The 20,903-nt window shown below is 33.1% G+C and overlaps 2 long non-coding RNA genes across 3 annotated transcripts; one reads left to right on the plus strand and one right to left on the minus strand.

The window, feature by feature from the left end:
- The first annotated feature begins 8,322 nt into the window (after positions 1–8,322).
- Positions 8,323–9,068, plus strand: LOC134267860 (uncharacterized). Its single transcript, XR_009992242.1, has 2 exons — positions 8,323–8,500; positions 8,947–9,068. It is a non-coding gene; the product is annotated as an uncharacterized LOC134267860 (long non-coding RNA).
- A 4,702-nt stretch (positions 9,069–13,770) lies between these two features.
- LOC134267867 (uncharacterized) lies at positions 13,771–16,354 on the minus strand. Of its 2 annotated transcripts, none has more exons than XR_009992244.1 (4): positions 16,113–16,354; positions 15,720–16,007; positions 15,230–15,393; positions 13,771–13,984 (listed from the first exon to the last, which is right to left on the minus strand). It is a non-coding gene; the product is annotated as an uncharacterized LOC134267867 (long non-coding RNA). The 2 variants fall into 2 exon arrangements; XR_009992243.1 differs by having other exon boundaries at positions 13,778–13,984; positions 15,720–15,829; positions 16,113–16,331.
- Between the last annotated feature and the right edge of the window lie 4,549 nt (positions 16,355–20,903).

Below are 20,903 nucleotides of genomic sequence, written 5' to 3' on the forward strand. Positions count from 1 at the left end.
TGTTCACAGTGAGGAGTGTTTTTCAAGTATAAATGATAGAGTTTACTTCTGCCTGCTGAAAACACTGGTCTTGAGCAATAGGAATTCTATGTGAAATTTGTAACAAATTTGTAACAAAAAGACTTCAGGATGTGTCCCTTTGTACTTTTTATTTACACTATTTTTTTTTACATTTCTGGGAGGGACATCTATGCCACAATTCTTTTTTAATGTTCTAATTTTTTTTCTTCTGGTTTTCCAAATGAAAAATTCTGACAATTACATTTTTTTATTTCTTATTTTCATTCTAACTTTTTGTTTTTATTTTCCAGTTTTATTTTATTCAACTTATGTGTGGAATTTAAAGGAGAGCACATTTAGAAGCAAATACCTCTTAATGTATTTATTATTATCCAATGAAAGCATCGAATTGAATTGTTACCATATCTGGAATACATTTAATTTTGTAAAAACTTTTATCTAAATATACTATTAATATCAAATAATTAAAATAAACTCGAACAAAGCTCGTTGCAAAGCAACGAGTAGGTCTTCCGACCTGTTTGACCGGAAGTAACTTTATTTAAAAAAAAATGAGCAATGACATCTCCAATGATTTTAAATTTCCAAATCTATGTTGATTATTGCAAAAGTAAGCCACATTTTGCCACTTCCGGTTTGACCAGAATTGATGCCGACAGACGGTTAAATTTAATTTATTCAGATATTACCCAAAAACGTGTCAAAAACGGCAAAAATATGCAATTTTTGACTACTTCCGGTTTGGCCGGAAGTGAGTCACCGGACGTATTTTGATGATCTCAATAGATTTTATTCGACATTTTGAACAACTTTGCTTCTTTGATTTATTACAAATTCTCATATACTTTTAAAGATAGGAAAAAAATTCTGGCCCCACTACATGTAGCTCCCTTATTTTACGGGTCAGCCCTTTTTTGATATATCAAATGAAAGATCTAGAAAATCTTCACAATTCTTGTTCGACATGTTTAAACAAAATATTTGTAAGTAAAAAGAGATCGTAGAAAAGGTGTTAGAAATTTTGAAATTCACGTTAGGACTATTTTCGGGCCAAACCGAGAGTCGGCACTTCGTACTTCCGGTGACAATGATATGCTCGATTCAAGTCTACATAGGTTGCTCTGTCATCAATGAAAATTTCATACTTCTACTTCAATGGTTTTCAAAACATTGCCGGACAAAGTGACCCTCTTAAAATGATAAATTGCTGAAATCTCCGAATCGAAAGTGACATTATCAAAATAAAAAAAAATATATCTAGATTTCCTGATGTTCTATCAGGCCTGCAAGTTTCAACAAAATTCATCAAACCGTTTCCGAGAACTAGCGTGCACAAAACCGGTAAGATTGATTGATTGATTGATTGATTGTATACTGTTTATCGTCCCTCTCCAGAATATTTCACTGATATGGAGACGTCACTATTGCCGGTGAAGGGCTGCAAATTTAGGCCTATGCTCGGCACTTACGGCCTTTCAGCAGGGAAGGATCTTTTTCGTGCCACACCTGCTGTTACACGGAGCCTCGGTTTATACGGTCTCATCCGAAGGACCGCCCCATCGGTAAGAAAAAAAGAAGAACTAGAACAAAGCTTGTTACATAGCAACAAGTAGGTATTCCGTCCTGTTTCATCGGAAGTAACATTCATTTTTGAAAAAAAAAATGAGTAATGACGCCCAAAATGGTTTTAATACTCCAAATCTTTGTTAATCTATGCAAAAATAAGCCATTTTTTGCTACTTCCGATTTGACCGGAAGTGACGATGACGGACTAAAAATTAAGTATTTTACTCATATTGATAGATGTTACCCACAAACTTGTCAACAACGGCAAAAATATGCATTTTCTGACTACTTCCTGTTCGACCGGAGGTAACGTCACCGGACGTTTTGTGATTACACCAATAGATTAAGCTTGACACTTTGAACAACTTCGCTTCTTATTACTGTATTACAAATTCTCGATACTTTTAAAGGTATTATGAAAAATACTTCTGGCCCCTCTACATCCCAAATTTTATCATTTGAAAGATCTTGATGTTCTTCACTTCTTTTTTTCTACATGCTTTAACACAATATTTCTAGGTGAAAACTTATCGTACAAAAGGTGTTAAAATTTTGAAATTCGTGATAAGGCTGTTTTCGGGAAGCGAGCGTCGGAGTTTCGTACTTCCGGTTGTGATATACGAAATTCAGTTCTCCAAAGGTTGCTCTAGCATCACTGAAAATTTCACACTTCTATCTTCAATGCTTTTTGAGAACATTGCCGGACAAAGTGACCCTCTAAAAATGAGAAAATCGCGGAAATCTCCGACCAAGAATTGACGTCATCAAAATAAAACATTATATCTAGATTTTTGATGTTCTATCAGACCTGAAAGTTTCATGGAAATCCATCGATCCGTTTCCCAGAAATCGCTTGCACAAAATGTGAAGGAAAAAAATAAAAACTGTGGAAAAGAAACCTAAGAATAACAGTAAGGTCTTCCGCTGAAGACGAAAGACCTTAAAAATAGTGGAAAAGAAACCTAAAAAAAAAACCAATAGGGTCTTCCGAGACATTTATGAGATACCAAAATCAAAGTGGACAGAAATATCTGTGAAATTGAATCCTTTTAAAGGTTTTTCCCTCAATATTGTTGCATTATATAATTTAACTAAATTTAAGAAATGTTTATGGTTTTTTTTTAAAGCGTCTAACATACATTGTCTAAAACTTGTCAAAGTATCTGGTTAAATCAATCTCTTAATATTGTTTCGGTATAATGAAAGTCTGAACAGTTATGGAATTGATGTGAGGTAAATTGAAAATACCCGGTATATGGTTCCTTTCGGCAGGAAACTATTTCTCTTGTTGCCTTCGCTGCCTCGGGAAATAGGTACTCCCTTCGGGAAACCAAGAAAATTTCCCTCATACAATGATACAATGTTCCAATTTTATCACTGTATATTAAAATTTTCAAGTACACGATTAATGAATGTGATGTGACAGACGGACGGAGTGAGAGGCAGTGATACGCCGAAGAAGTGAGCCATAATAAAGCAGAGCGACACATAAAACAAGGGTATGTACAATGTACAATCTTGTTTCAGGTCAATATTTTGAAAATTTCATAGTTAATACAATGGTCTTGATCACAAATGAATTTCGAATGACGTTTTTCAAAGAACGCACGACGGATATGATACGTCGAATGTTTGCTAACAATTCATACAGTTTCTTTGAACTCCAGATTTGGCATGATCACTTTCATTTTTTCCCATACTTTATGCAATGCGACCTTTTTATGGTATCCTTTACATGCTTACTTCAATTTGTGATAAAAGGTAGTAATGCAGTGATATACATACCATATATATGTCCAATGAGTAGAACCACTAACAGAAAGAGACAAATAGTAGAAACAGAGCCGATTAATGTAATATGGAGGTGTCCGAAGCTTAATCGTAGTTCTGTGTTTTCTCTCTCTTTTCTGCAAAAAATAAATACTAGAGGTACTGTGAGCAATGAGCTCACTAAATGATCCCCCCGCCTCTTAGATGCAAATTTAATATATTGGTATTCAAAGTAGGGTATTCTCTGGAAATACAATTTTGAAATATGAAAGAAGGCCAAGGTTAAAGTTTTATGATAAGTACGGAATTCTCCAAGGTCAAGGTAATTGATATCCAATAAAAGGTCTTGCCACAAAGAAAGTGCTACATATGTGAAGTATGGAAGCCCTAGCCCTAACCCTTCAAAACTTATGGCCAAGGTTACCAATTTGAAAAAAAGAAGGTCTAACTCTAAGGTCAAGATCAAAGGGTCATAATTCATAATAATTCGTGATTTCAAATGTAAGGTCTTGTCACAAGGATTAAATTTGAAAAGTGTGAAAGCACTGGCCCTACCCTTCAAGAGTTATGATCAAGGTTTGTTTTTTTAAAAGTATGTCAAAATCCAAAGTCAAGATCAAAGGGTCAGAGTTCTTGGTATCCAATAAAGGGTCTTTTCACAAGGATTACATATGTGAAGTATGCGAGCACTAGCCCTTAGCGCTCAAAAGTTATGACCTAGGTTAAAGTTTTTTCATAATAACATATATCTCCAGGGTCATTGTCCAAAGGGTAAGGTTTTGGGTATCTTATAGAAGGTCCTGTCATAGAAAAACATCTGTGAGTATGAAAGCCCTAGACCTAACCCTTCAAAAATAATGGTCAAGGTTACCAATTTCGAAAAGTAGGTCAAATTTCAAGGTCAAGATCAAAGGGTTAAATTTCTTGGTATCCAATAAAAGGTTTCCTCAAAAGAATTACTTATGTGAAGTATTAAAGCACTAGTCCTTACTGTTCAAAGGTTTTCATAAATACGGAAATCTTGAAGGTCAAGGATGTTGATATTCAATGAAAGATCTTTTCATAAAGAATATAAATATATATATATGAAGTAAAGAAGTTTTGGTATCTACTGCTCAAAAGATATGGACAAAGTAAAAAAGTGGAATTTTTGTGTAAAAGTCGGTCAAACTCTAGATCAAGAGTTCAAATTTCGTGGTGCCTTGTCATAAAAAATACACGAGTGAAATATGAAAGCCATAGCTACACTAAATCAAAGTTAATGGCAAGGTTAAAGTTTTTGTGGACAAACAGGCAGAGAGACAGCTAGACAGACAGGCGGACGGACACGACCAAAACTATATCCCCCCCCCCCTTTGACCAATAAGAATGTGAAAAGTTTACAGATGGAAGGACGGACAGACTACAGAGAAAATATGATCATATAAAAGCTTACTTGAGCTTTAAGCTCAGGTGTGCTAATAAAAACAGTGGAAAAGAACAAACTAAAGAATAACAAATATAAATCAGTTATGATATATAAGCATATTATTTCTTACCGTTTATTTTTTCGTTTGAAGAGCATGGTTGGAAATTACCTAGTTACAGCTGACATGTACTTTTCTTCTTGATTCTGTAGTTTGAAAAATGCTAATGATATCTAATCCAGATGATTTATCTGTCTAATTTTTACATAACAATCACAATAAGGCCAGTTTTCAAATAATGAGATTCGTAACTTTTACATCGTTGGCTCCTGATATATAAAGCCTTAAACCTTATGTCAAGCATACTTTTAGTTTCTACACACATAGTTTAATTAAAAATCAAATCAAAAACTGCGGGTCAGTATGCTTCTTTTGACGTTACACTCTATGTAATATGAGGTTTTTGCACTGAAATTTGTGTCTTCATAGAAATTACATCTTCGACGTTTTCCCTCCAATATTTTCCCTCAAATAAAGCAAGGAACAAAATAAATTATGATTAATCTATTTAAAAAAAACACTTGAAAAGTTTCAAAGTGCTTCGCATAATTAATTATTTGACCTATTTGCTCTCACAAAATGTGATTTTTCTGGCATTAAAAATTTTGTCACAATTCGTTGAAAGAATGTAAAAGAAATGATTTAATAGATATTTCAGAACCAGCATAACATATTTCACTCCAAAAACAGCTTTGTGTGCCACCAGTATGGAAAAATAGGAATCTAAAATTAACAGTACTGCACCTGTATATACGAGGGGTTATCAAAAAGATCGTGGACTAGCGCCATAAAATTAAAACCGCTCAAGGCACATCAATGCATTTTGAAATATCTAGGAAGAATCATCTTTTCTATCCAAAGAATAAACCACAAATCATGAATTTTATTTTTTTAATAAAGAGCAAGAGCCATCTTATGCATAAAACGGCCCTGTACTTATATCAATTAATTAACTATCACCCTCTTACCCATTTCATATATCAAAATAAAGTAGACTCTTGTTGCTTTCATTTTCTATAACAAAAATTCGTTTTTGAGAATCCAGATATTGGAAAACAGGTTTGAGAAATTGGAATGTTCTTCAAATTTGCGGAAATCACGCGTATTTGACTACCTTCAGCAAAGAATTAAAATATGAGCACAGCCCACGATCCAAAAAGTAAAACATGTATTTTGATTCTCAGAAACATAGCTTTCATTATGTATTTGCATATTTTGGATCAGAGGTTGTGCTCTATATGAAATATTGAAAAAATGCTTCAACTTTCGATTATTTTCAAAGGAATTTACAGGATTTAAGAAAAATGACGCATTTTATGACGTCATAATGCATTGACTAGATGGGAAATTACGTCACGATTATTAGATTCGTGGTCACCAACACTCCAAGTGATAAGTACTGTATTTGCAACCTAAACTGAGCAGTTTTAATTTTTCAGAAATTCTCAGGGCCAAATAAGGCCCAAAGTGGCTCATGCTCTTAGTAATGTTGTTGTAAGCAATGGTATATCCAAGCGGCGCAACCTCGAAAACGACGTTTTTTCGACCCACGAGTATCTGAGAAAAACTCATTTGATATGATCATTTAACATCCAAAAATCCCGTTAATTCAGGTATGTGTCAGGACCAATTGTTCTATAAAATATGAAATTTTCACTTCATTCTGAAGTTCTATGAAATTTTATCGTAAATTTTACACCGAATGTCTAAACAAATGAGGCCTTGAAAATGACGTCAAAAGGGGGGAGAGTTTCCGTTTCCAACATTATATAAAGTTTTGCCCCTGAAAAAAATAGTATAGACCTAAAATACATGTATGTTGAAACTGGCTACAGAGAAATAATATGCATCCAGAGTACTTGTCTTTTAATGTCAAAATAGATTCAGAGAGTAAAGAGATATACAGTTAATGTCGATTTGCAGTCAAGGTGTGAAAAATCAATCCCGTCAAAAATGACGTTGATCATGTGTTGTAGATATTGAACTCCCAAAAGCAAAATATGCCGGCACAAAAAAGCACGGATCTCTCCCAATGTATTAATTCATCTGGAATATCATATTCATTGAAGGCCACTGTTAATGACATTGTAAAGTCATAAAAACAAGGGGGTTTAAGTCCTTTCTCAGCTCCACGGAATCTCATCAAAAAAGTGTATGAGGTAGAAGAAGATGCCATTGAAAAAACAATGACGTTATTGAACGTCATGAAAATAAACGACGACAGCGTCGTGTGATCATATAATGTCGTTTTCATTTTATAATAGTTTGGCAAATAATAATGTATTAGGCTAAAGTTTTCAACATTTTTCTATTTTGTGTTGCTTTATGTTCCATATAAATTTTGAAAGCACAGACTACATAGTACTAATTTTATAGCCTCAGTCCACGAACTTTTTGATAACCCCTCGTAAATGCAGTTCAAAAGGGAAATATCGATCATTTTCTTCTTAAAGAAAAACTTTTCGCCACAAAATCTAGTTCCTGACTTCATCCTATTTCAATGGAATTTAATCGCAGTTTTCATTGAATATAGTTCAAACGGTACAGCTATATAAAGTATTATATTGGTCATTTAAGCATTGTTCGCGCACGCACGTGCATGCATATGCATGTTGACCATTTTACTCTTCCATACTTTAAATATTTCTTGATACACTAAGTTTCAAAGGTTTTTTTTTTCAGAAAAAATATGAAAGTTATGACTACATGTATATCAGGTAAACTAGTTTTTCACGCATTGCGTGCGCGCGCACTTGCAAGAAGACGATGTACCTATCACATACCCGCAAATCAACCTATATCATACCTGAAAGTTTCAGACGCATACCTTTTATGGTTTCTGAAAACATTCACAGAATAGATTTTAGTGGAAATAAAAAAAATTTCAAAATAATTCCTGACTGAAATTGTATTGTTTCTATAACGCAACAAGCGCAGATTCAGACAACATTTCACTATCGTCCGAGAGAGAGAGAGCTTTTGAAAAGTTTGTGATATACGAAAGCAGTTCTTTTTTAACTGTGATAAATTAAATTGTGAATAAGTAAATCTTAAAATGTCTACAGTCTTTGCTTGCTGGCAATCGCAGATGCACGAAAAGGAAGAGGGAGAGGGCGGGGGTTCAAAATGTTCCTTTTCTTTAGTACCTTTTTTTAGTAGAGTTTGATTTCCATTAGGTAGACGTTTAGTTATCGTGTCTTGCCTACAACAATGACAAAGCGAATGAACATTTGTCAAAACAAGTTTAAAAAAACAACAAAAAATAACTGAAAAAAAATACATCTTAGTCTTGGGTGATACCTAAAAGTCATGCATTTATTGAATCCTTGCCACTTTCTAAACATGCAATATTTGGTTTTAAATATTACAAATAATTTTTAACAAAATTCTATTTTAAATACGAAATATAATCTAACCTTACTGTCACAATTGATGTCCATATTTGAATTCCATATGTTTTAGCTGATAACTATTTAACTAATAATTTAAGCCCAAAATGTTTACCATACTTTTAAGCTTGTTTAGCAGGTTTTACCTGGCGATTTAAATCCCGTGATTTGAGAAATCAGATTGGGCCTAGCAATTGGAGAGAGCAGAAGTGTCTAAGACTGCTCAATTTTCTACCTTATTTTGTTTAATGTTTTAATATTTCATGACCAGAGGTCCACCTATTCTGGGTGAGTGTATCTTATTCATTATCGTTAACTGTATGATTTATTGACGGTTTTAATTCCTGAAATGGCCATAGAACTTTGTTCTATAATTTCATTCGTAAGTTAGATTCGAAGTAATACGCGTATTTGCTCATGTAAAGTATATATGTATAAGTATAAGTGTATGAGTATAATGTATAATGTAGACGCAGTGTTGTATGTATAAAGTATGGCGTATAGTATTCGTCTAAAAGTGGTTGTCTACAAGTAATACACTTAGTTTATGTGTGAACGTAAAAGTTTTATAAAGTAAAGTAGTATAAAGTGAAGTATAAGTACAGTGCAGTAAAATGCAACTAAGTAAAGAGTAATGCAGTAAAATGCACCTAAGTAAATGTACAGCAAAATGTACAAGTATGAGCAATGTTTAGTTATAATATGTCTGTATCTAACTTTGTTTTATTTTATAGGCCCCATTTATTTAGGCCACTTATGCCATCTGTACCATTCATGCCATTCAGCCAGTGAGCCATTCAGACAGTTATACTTCGTGTGTTTGTAAATATCTGTAATAAAAACTATTTTATACACATTGCTTTGTGATTTTGGGAAGCCGCCAGCCACCCTGTGGCACTTACTAAAATCAATAAGAAGGGATGTCAACTTTAATATAATAACTATACAATTAAAAACGTAACTGCAATCATGTCAATAAAATGAAATACTAGGGTTATAAATTGGAATCATAATGGTTAACGTAAGTTTGACTAAGCTAGGACCTTGCTTAGTTCGTTTTATGCTACGGTTTATGACATACATAAGTACATGTAGTATATAGAAATGTCCTATAATTGCACTTAAAACATACTTATACGACCAATTTATGTTAAAAACTCAGCAAGACTTATGTTTCAAGCCCCTGGGGCCTTGCTATGGGAAACCCAAAATATTTGTCGAATAAAAAAGTAAAATAGGAGGTGCAAAATGGCAATATGTAATAAAGATTCTGTAAAAGTTTCCTTCAATTTCATTCAGCGGTATATGAGATTGATTGATTGTATATTGTTTAACGTCCCTCTCGAGAATTTTTTACTCATATGGAGTAGCCACCATTTGCCGTCGGAGAGCTGCAAATTTTGTACTATACTCGGCACTTAGGGCCATTGAGCAGGGAGGGATCTTTTTCATACCAGTACCTACTGCGACACGGGACCTCGGCTTATACGGTCTCATCCGAAGGACCGGTCTCCATGTCCCACAGTGGGTTTGTGAACAAGAGACGTAAGGATCGACTCTTACTTTGCGACTCTAGAGCAGACATTCTAACCACTGCGCCACGCGGGTGACCAACGGTATGAAAGGAATTGTGGATAAGTAATGTGTACCCCGAAGCGTATTAAACGGACAGACGGACATCACGATTACTCTTATTCCCTCCCACTTCTCAAACGGGGGGAGGGGGATAATGAAACAAAAGAACAAATCTTTTTAAATGTTCTTCAAGTGCCATAAAAGACGCAAGTGAGAGGAATTATCATGAAAATATCATATTGCTAAACAAAGATCGTACATACTTTGAATTAAAACATAGGTAATCAGAGATTACAGAGCTCACCTCAACGTGTGTTGTCTTTAAGTAAGGCAAATTAAGTCACACAATTAACCAACAAAAAGTGTACATCCAAAAATGCAAAATTTATGCAAATTCGATACTTTGGAATAGACCTATATAAAAACTAAAAACTAGTTCTTCATCATGAAAATGTAATTAAAATCCAGCATCTGAAGCAAGATTGAGAGTTTTCATCCCTTGATGCATCATTTGTGCAACTGGTTTATATAAGCCTTATAGTTTCTTGGTGATAGACTTGCACCCATAACTTTTACGAGGTCTATTATCTGGAAAATGTATGTCGAATTCAGCATCTGAAGTAAGTCCATTAGTGTGCATCCTAAGATGTATCATCCATGCAAGTTTGGTCAACATAGGGCTTAAAGTTACTTGCAAATAAAACCTGTATAAAAAAATTAACCTTTCCACTAATCCAGAAAATGTAGGTCAGATTCAGCATCCGAAGCCAGCCTAGTAGAATGCACCCATAGATGTACCATCCATGCAAGTTTGGTCATTATAGGGATCAAAGTTACTTGGAAATGAATCCTGCACCATAAACTTTAACCTGTTTACTCGTCCAGAAAATGTAGGTCAGATTCAGCATCCGAAGCAAGTCTGGTAGTATGCATCCTAAGATGTACCATCCATGCAATTTAGTCGTTATAGGGTTCATAGTACTGTACCTTGGAAATGAAACCTGCACCCAAAATTTTAACCTGGTTACTCAACAGGAAAATGTAGGTCAGATTCAGCATCCGAAACAGGTCTTGTAATATGCATCCTAACATGTACCATCCATGCAAGTTTGGTCATTATATGTTTCATAGTAACTTGGAAATGAAACCTGCACCAAAAACTTTAACCTGTTCATTCAACCGGAAAATGTAGGTCAGATTCAGCATCCAAAGCAAGTCTAGTAGATTATATCATAAGATGTACCATCCATGCAAGTTTGGTCATTATAGGGCTCAACGTATCTTCGAAATGAAACCTTCACCAAAAACTTTAACCTGTTCACTCAACCGCAAAATGTAGGTCAGATTTAGCATCCGAAGCAAGGCTGGTAGTATACATCCTAAGATGTATCATCCATGTAAGTTTGGTCATTATATGTCTCACAGTAACTTGGAAATGAAACCTGCACCAAAATCTTTAACCTGTTCACTCAACCGGAAAATGTAGGTCAGATTCAACATTCGAAGCAAGTTTAGAAGAATACATCCTAAGATGTACCATCCATGCAAGTTTGGTCATTATAGGGCTCAAAGTATCTTCAAAATGAAACCATCACCAAAAACTTTAACCTGTTCACTCAACCGGAAAATGTAGGTCAGATTCAGCATCCGAAGCAAGGCTGGTAGTATGCATCCTAAGATGTATCATCCATGTAAGTTTGGTCAACATAGGGCTTATAGTTACTCGGAAATGAGACCTACACCAAAAACTGCACCAAAAATGTTAACCTGCACCAAAAACATTAACCTGGTCATTCCTTTGCTGAAATTGCAGCATCTGAAACTTTGACTGGTACAATGAAACACACTAGCAACATCTTCCATGCATGTCTAATCAATATAGGACATAGAAGTACTTAAAAAGAAAACTGCTCCAAAAAACTTAACCTTAACCCGGGACGCCGACGCCGAGGGTATCACATAAGCTCCCCCCAACTTCGTTGAGGTGAGCTAAAAATGGAAGCTTGAGTAGGATACATTTCATGTATACAATGTTTTTCTTATCCTCATTTAAATCTAGTAACGAATAATAGAAAATTCCTAACCTGAATTGCTTTAAAAAATATATTCTTTGTTAGACTAGATCGATTTTTCTTTATGTTGTTTCGGGTAACACAAATCTCCCACGCAGAGTTATCGTTCGTTCTTCTTTTAAGGTCTTCAATCCCTAGTAGAAACAAATTCAATGAAATTGAAAACATAACAGATATGTAGGCATTGAATACTCAGTTTATTTAGACATACTTCCCATTTATTACGATAAGTATGTTTAGTGGGATGTGTCCTATTTCATGACCTTGAATTTTGGTAAGAGTTATCTCCCCTTCTTTAATTATTAAAAAGAATCAATTTTAATAAAATTATCAGGTAAAAAATTGTTTTTAATTATCATTCTATTTTTAATGTTTCAATGCATCTTTCCACCGCAGGATTTATTGATATTCAAATTATTTGAATTTTTATTTTGAAAAAATATTTTTCCCCATAGACTTCAATGCAATCTTTGTTAATTAACTACTGCTTAATTAATGAACTTTTTTAAAATTTCTCGTGGGCAATCCATTTCCACTATAAAATGCTTTAATATAATATTAAAGTATTGTGTACTTGACGGACATTAACCCTTTCTCTTCCGGCGCATTTTACGTGATTTTGGAGGCCTTTTGACATGACATTATTAAATTATTTCTAACTTTTTTATCCAAGGGGAAAGCTAGGTATAATGCATACCATTTTGTAGGAAATTTCTTACAGATGATTTTTTATGACTGTTTAGAAACTCAACCACTGACCTTATTAGTAAAAATTGAGGTCAAAGGTCAATTAAGTGCAAAATTTTATGGAATTTTTTGATACTTTTTCATCTTTAAGCTAAATATTAAGTATGATGTATGTTGAAATAGGAAATTTGGGATATACCCACAAAAGAGCATTATACTATACTACATGAAACACATAAACTTTTTTTCAATTCTGCATATAATTACTTAAAAGGGGTTGCTAAGCAACACAGAATTCTTTAATTTTCGGGCAGAAATTTTCATTTTTTACGCATCGTAGACACATTTATGCATCCCAGCAGATATAAAAGTTAGATGTGAGGTCATAAAATTATAAGGGACATACAACAGATAAATTGTCTTAAAGTTTGACCTCATTAGAACTATTTTTAGGAGGTCAAAGGTCAAATAAGTGCAAAAGTTTCATCAATTTTTTTCAACACTTTTCAATATTCTTGCCATAATTTTACACAATGGATGCTGAAATGGAAAATTCTGAATATACTCTCAAGAAGGGATCAGAACTGCAATATACATGCATCATTTTAGTTCAAATATCTGTTTAATGACCTTTAAGTGGTTGCTAAGCAACATCATTTTAAAGTTTTTGGCTATATACATGTTTGTTATTTCACATTCTGGACAAATTCTAGACACTTTTTGTATATTTCATGATATTGCTTGTAAGATATGGGCCATAAAGATGAAAGAACATTTTTGTATTAAAAATTGACCTTGACACTCTTGTTCTTCAGGGGGTCAAGGTCATATCAGTACAGAATTCTGCTTTAAACTGTAAGTAAATATCAATTTTGAAATGCTTCAAACATGGATAAATCATCTAATAGTTGACGTAATAAAAATGGCGAATGACAAAGTTTGCAGCAAAGAATTCTGGTCTGCTTCTTACAAAGCCCTAGCAAAACATGTATACTATCTTTTTGTTAAACAAGAAATCCATTCTCTTGATGACATCAAAATAATCTTTATTTTCATGGATTTAATTTAACAAGAAAAAAAAACTAAATGATTTCATTACAAGATTTTTCTGGTATAACGGAGCTTAAGGGGTACAATAAAGACTTGACATGTTATCTTGGAGGGAAATAATAATAGATAGCATTGGCAATATTTAATGCAAAACTGTTCAGGCAATAAGTTGAAAATTTGACGCTTATATCCAAATATACAAATACAGATATATTGCAAGATGAATTCCAAATCAGACTGAAATCTTCAACAAAATGTTGAAGAGCACTTTTACTTTGTGTCCACCATTCTTTTATCAACTGTCATTTCTCTGTAAGACCGGAGGAAATTCTTTGACTTGTCCAAGACATTATTATTTGCTGTCAAGTACAAGTGATCAGCTTCTATCCTGTAAAAGATTTAAGTATTTTGAAACAGATACATGTCATTGTATATATAAATTTATATTTATAAATAAAATTAAGAATGCTAAAATTACTACATTTATTTGATTTTCCTTTTAAAATTAAAATTGTAATCATTATGTGATCCAAGTAGTTAAATGATATTGTTAAGTCAATGTATCAGGACTGATAATTTAACAACTTGTAGTAAACCATCATGGTAAAATTACTGAACTAAAACAAATAGCATATATGGCAATCTGACTAAAGCCTGACCTCTGTTTACGCTATCGCAACATGTAAAAAAAATCTGGCATTAGATTGCTACGAAAGCCAGGATGGACATGTAAATTTTTCAAAAAAGTAAAAGATGATATCAAATCGAATTAGACAATCTAATCCCAAGGATTACTAAATTGTTCCCTTGATTTATAATATGAGATCTCGAATTACACAATCCGATCTTAAGGATTACTAATTCGCCCCCTTGATTCATAATTTGAGATCTCGAATTACATACTGGTAATTTGTTTTCACAGATTGATAATTCAACATCTTGATTTGTTACAACGTCAGTCTTATGATTTTGGAAATCTGTGCTCTTGAATTTCATTACATATATGTACAGAAACATCCAACCATTTTAATCAATAAGTGCGTTCTATTTATTTTTTTCAGCAACCGGTCGTTTCCAACCTCTTTCATAACTAATTCAACGTATATTTATTTTAGAAATATTATGATTACACAGGACCCATATTCACTTTTACTACATGTATCTAGGACTTTCAATTATTCTACAAGTAACACAAAAACTTCTAAGATTTTTTGTTGTACAAATATCAGTACTAGCACATGGATTTGAAAATGTTCATGTATTTTTCTCATTTTGGACCGAAATATGTAAATAATAAAAGTTAGGATGTAAAATACTACAATATTTTATTTTTTAAACATGTACCGGTATTAACATATCCAATATGTACAGATAAATAATTTAAACGAAATCATGGGAAGGGTTTACATTCCGAGGGAATGAATCATTTAAACTAAAAGAATGAATTATACAATCTGAGATAACGGACAGTGTAATTTGAGGGAACGAATTGGTAATCTGTGAGAATGAATTGGCAATTTGTTATAACATATTGTCAATCCGAGAGAACGGATTGTATAAATCGAGAACTAGGTTTACTTTTATAAATTTCTAAAAACTCTATGTCCCTTCATGGCTTTCATAGATTTCATACCTGCATGGCTGCCAGGGTTGTAAAAAGAAAGGAGACAAATAGACTGCAATGTTACTTCAGGGCAAAATTCCTGGCGCAAGGCTGTTCGTGATCATGGGAGTGTTGATAAACCATCCAGTGAGTTTGACCACCCATGTATATGATGTAGGATAATTGGAAAGTGTCTGAAAAATTGAGAAAATGGAAATTCTAACCACATACTTTATGCAGATTGGAAATACAACAGCAGTCTATAAAAACAGTTTGTTCCATATCTTGGCATTCATTCAGATAGATATTACATGTTTAAATCATGTTAAATAATACGTCTGTATGAATAATCAAGCATCATAAGTATTATGTGTTTCAAACACTTATTTTTCAAAATATAAATCAAATGTTTATAAACTTGTATGAATGCGATATCATGAGAATGACACAAATGAAATTAGATTTTATTTTTTTAAATTTTAGAAATACAGAAATTTTCAATACCAAAATAAAAATTTACCTGTTCATTGGTGTCCTTACATATTAATTGACCTTCCGCTCTTAGTTCATGGTGGGCTTAGAAAGTGGGTATTCACAGATGAAAGTATTGTTGCATATGCTGAAAGCACCCTAAAATTTCAATGTGAAAGTGGTACATGTACACCTGTACACACTGGTACATAGATACTGAAAACAACTATCCATTATTATGACAACTTTGATTTTACTTTGAACTTACGAGTGATTGTCAAAAGCATCAAAGTTCAAAAGCAATGCAAAATTGGCTGAACGATACGAAACACGCACACTGAAACATAAAAGATCTAGTACATGTGTACATTTAGTTTTCTTTTGAACGTGAACTATTGCGTTTTAAACTTAAACTTTTCAGTCAATATACACGTATTCTCACCTGCTAATACCAAAGGCATATCCGTATTATTTGATTCATTGATGTGATGATCTTCGTCGTGAAATAATCATGAAAATTGACGTTCAGATTTCGGATCACCATCATGTTTACACCAAAGCGGAAACACGTGTTTATTTCAATTCGTATCAACTCATACAGTGATGAGTCGTATTTATTTATAAATGCGAGTTTTTGTATTGTTAAATATAGATCTAATTAAATTGCAAATTAATAAGTATACAGTATAACAAGATACAACAATATTAAAAATCTGATTTTTTTTTTTTTAGTAAAGATCGACGTTTTGGAAATCTACAATTTTTATCAATATTGTATCGGTGCGTCGATTTACCCAAAAGGACCCAAAAGGACCCAAAAGAACCCAAAAGGACCCAAAAGGAACCCAAAAGGACCCAAAAGGAACCCAAAAGGACCCAAAAGGAAATTAAGAACGACCCAAAAGGACTTGAAATAAAGAGATTAAATGGATATATAATGAATACTTTCATATTTTATTAAAACTAAAACTAGTTTTTTGAGGGTAAAGTGCGTGTTTGGGTTGAGGTGGGAGCCCCCCCCCCCCATCCCCCACCCCCAACCATCCCCGACCCCCAACCATCCCCGATACCATATGCCTAGAACATGTCATTAAATAAACTTATTTCTTTATTTATCAAATATCATATAATAAGATATAATAAAACAGAAGGAGAAATAGAATAATACAGTGCACTTTGTTAAATTCAGCTAAACAGTAAAAGAAATCAAAGCATATCTACCAGATTTAATGATTGATGTGTTATAAAAGTCGTATGTTATTTCTTTAAGAAAAGTTGCAACAATATAAATGTATGTTTTTGCCAATTTTTAGGTAAATTTATAATATAATATTCATAATTTAATTCAAATTATTATTTTTCAATGTATTATAATATATTAATTCGAGTCCTTTTGATTTCCTTTTGGGTCCTTTTGGGTTCCTTTTGGGTCCTTTTGGGTTCCTTTTGGGTCCTTTTGGGTCCTTTTGGGTTCCTTTTGGGTAAATCGACGCACCCTATTGTATAGCCTTTCACTTCATGAAATATACATCATTACATGTAAATGAATAAATCAACATTCACTTCACAAAAGGCAGAACGAAAGTATATATTTGTTTTATGAAATCTATTTTTTTGTATTATGCATTTATTTCAGTAAAAAATATATTTGAATGGTCAAAAAATTATTATAAAAGAATTTGTTGTTTCGAGTAAGACGCAACAATATCGACCTTGACGTTACATGTAAATATTGACCGATTTTTCCATAAAAACTATGCAAAGGTAACAAATTCAAATTATCGTAATTAAGAAAATACTGAGTGTAAGAAGGCATATAAGGGCTTGTTGGAAAGGAAATTTTCTCTACTTTTACCAGCTTTATTTTGTTTTCCCTATTTCAACACAGAAATAAACGTAAAACTGAGCTTTGTTTAAATACATGTATTACGAATAAAATCGATAAAAAACACATAAGTGCAAGAAAATTCTTGTTTTTAAAATATATATTAAAGTAATAACAATAATTTTTACATATTTTAAAAGTAGAGAAAATATTCTTTAAGAATATACCATGCTTTCTTATAAAGTTAATCAGGAAAAAAATTGTCAATCGTCTGGAAATTCGTCAATCGCTTTGGAAAATTACGCCATTTTCAAAAAGTCTCGTTTGTCTTCACAACGTAAAATCGATTAAATACCGGCAATCAAGATATAATCTTTTTAGATATTTTAAAAGTAGAGAAAATTTCCAAAAAGATGATATATAGGTTATATACCTTCATGCTACCACAAAATATATACGGAGATCTTATTTTCGCGAAGTCGTGTTTTAACGCGCCACCGGTCAATTTGACCAGTACGGAAGATAAGGGGTTAAAGGGCAAAGAATTTGGTCCCATTAGGGATTGAAATCCTTAAATACGTAAATGTTAGTATCGTTAAACCAGACGCTCAGCTGTCTCCAGCAGACTGGCTGGTCGTAGATTTACGGAGACAGCCGAGTGTCTGGTTGAACGAGTATACGTGAATGTATGTACTCAATGTCAATTTGACAAAACGTATCCGGTAAAGAGTTTTTTTTCCCGGAATAATTATCAAATCATGGAAGCTTTTAACTTCATAAAAATCTTTAACAAGCTAAATCAGAGAATTTGTGTCCCCCGCTTATGGAAAAAGTCGGATCCCCCGACTGAATTTTTAGAATTATGAAATGTATACATGTTTACTGAAGCAAATAAAATACATGTATGTCAATATGCACATAAAGATTTGATTGCTTATTCTAATTTCTTCATTATGTGTATAGAAGATTCTTTTTATATGGAATATTTATCATTATACTGTAATGATGATTTTATAAGTTTGTACAAGCTAGACTCATAAATCTTTCATTTCACATGCTGAATACTATCATTTAGTAACAAAAAAGTATTTCAAAAAAAAAAAAGAAAATATAGATTGTCCGGGATTCGAACCCTGGACCTTTCACATACCACTAGACCATGGAAATGCTTAACACTGACGAAAATTATATGCAAAAATGATGTCACATACATGTATTTATATATTCACATTCGATATTGTCAAAATTTTACACAATGCATGGTGTCTAATTTAACCTTTATTAAACAACTCTAATGTAATAAGAATATAATGTCGGCCGAGAACCTGTTTATACGTAATATTTTTTTTTTCATGCCCCTGTGCTAAAAATAGCGACATTTAATACAATAAATAGTAATAAAACAAACGGGGCGGGACACTTTGAGAGGGGTGAGAGAGGTCATAGGGAGTTTTGGCATAAAATTACATTGCAAAAACTCAAAATCCTTTTGAAATATCGCCCAGAAAGGATAGTGTTACACACAGACATAATGCATAAATCCACGACCTTGAACTTTGACTTTTCAAATTTAATAGGGATCTTCCTTAGACCACAGGGAGTTCTAAAATTTCATTGCAAAAGCTCAAGGGGTTCTCGAGATATCACTCGGAAACGAAAGTGTTATAACAGACAAAATTTGCGAAATTTATGACCTTGACCTTTGACCTTTTGACTCCAAAACCAAAAGGGTTCTTCTTTAGTCCATAGGGATTTGATATGCGAAATGTTAGTGCGAAAGCTCAAAGGGTTCTCGAGATATCGTGTAGAAACGAAAGCGTTACAGACAGCTAGACGGACGGACGGACAGACCCAAATTAATACATGTATCACCCATTTTCAAGCGGGGGATTAAAAGAAAGGACAAGACTAATGTTTGAATATTATTAATGACTTTAAATTAGTGTTGGCAACGAGTACCCGGTTAACCGGTTAACCGTCGAACGATGCGAGTATCGGTCAGTGAAACTGCTATTCGGTTACTCGGACAAAATACATTCTACATAGTAAAGGCATAGAAAATAAATGTTTTATAAAATTTATAAATGTACCGGTATACTAACTTACACATTTCCCTCATTTTAGATACCGTTAGACTTGATCTATTGCATGGTTGTAGTGGATCAAACTGTTTTGATTAGTTATCACAGTTTATATAATTGATAGCTTTGATTGCTTGGGGTATATATATCTTTTGAAGGCCTGAGTTATAATTACCTCATTTGATAATTTAAGGAGATGCCGCCGCAGACATTATAAGCTTGGAGTTTAACAGAAGAATAGCTGATTCAAAATCTGTTAAATCACCTAATCTTAAAATATTCGGAAACCAGCGATTTAATGATTCAATTCAATTCAATTTATTCACTCAAAACCATGTAAATGGTACATGAGGTACAAAACATATAAAACATATATACATATAATACAGTGGGTCAAGCAGAAGGTGATAATTAAGGAGAACAGACAATACTATTAATTTTAGAAATAAATGTACATAATTGTTTCACAGAATCAACATCATTTTGGCACATGATTTCACAAAACTTGATGATATTTGGATTACAGCAAAATTTTTGGTTCAAATAAACTTTCCTCAGTTGGTTTAAAGCACTACATTCTAAAATATAATGATAATCATCTCCTATCTGGTTACTACTGCATAAGCTACAAACTCTTTCATTTCTTTGAGTACCATTCAATCTACCGCTGTTTCAATTGGGAGGTGGTGATTTGTGGTTCTAAACTTAACAAAAGTTTTTTTGTAAATTTAAATGATAACAGTGTTAAATATTTTTCGCACTCAAAATTGGTTTTAAAAATTCTATAATTTAAACTTTTTGAAGATTCTTGAACTTCACTATTCCACTTTTGAATATACTGATCTTTTAATCTTTGTTTGACTGTAGCAGTTATCCATTCTACATTATAAAAATATCGTTCGTGCTCATACCATATGGACACTCCACATATTGGCTATTAATTATAGAGTATGTAAATAATTATTCTCCTTGATTGCGATATATTTCGGGGGCTGAAAAGGAAAGTGTAAAATGGTGATTGACGATGACATATTTATTTGTCTTCTCCGTGTATCGAATTCATTATTTTCTTTATTTTAAAATCGTAAATCTTTGACGATATCGTATGTGTGTATTGTGAATATAATGTCCATATACAGTATATTTGCCGATTACTACTACCGATAAGTTTAGGATAAGATTAATAATAGATATTGATACTTTTACCAAAAATCGTCTGAGTAACCGGGTACTCGATCGGAAGATGAAGCGAGTAGCCGGTTACTAAAAATCGTCCGATTTGCTAACACTGCTCCCCCACGTGCCCCCTAAAGTAGCCCCGTCTACC

The sequence above is a fragment of the Saccostrea cucullata genome, unplaced genomic scaffold (genome assembly GCF_032062105.1).
Source record: "Saccostrea cucullata isolate Sc308-1 unplaced genomic scaffold, CSIRO_AGI_Scuc_v1 ctg839, whole genome shotgun sequence".
Lineage (NCBI taxonomy): Eukaryota > Metazoa > Mollusca > Bivalvia > Ostreida > Ostreidae > Saccostrea > Saccostrea cuccullata.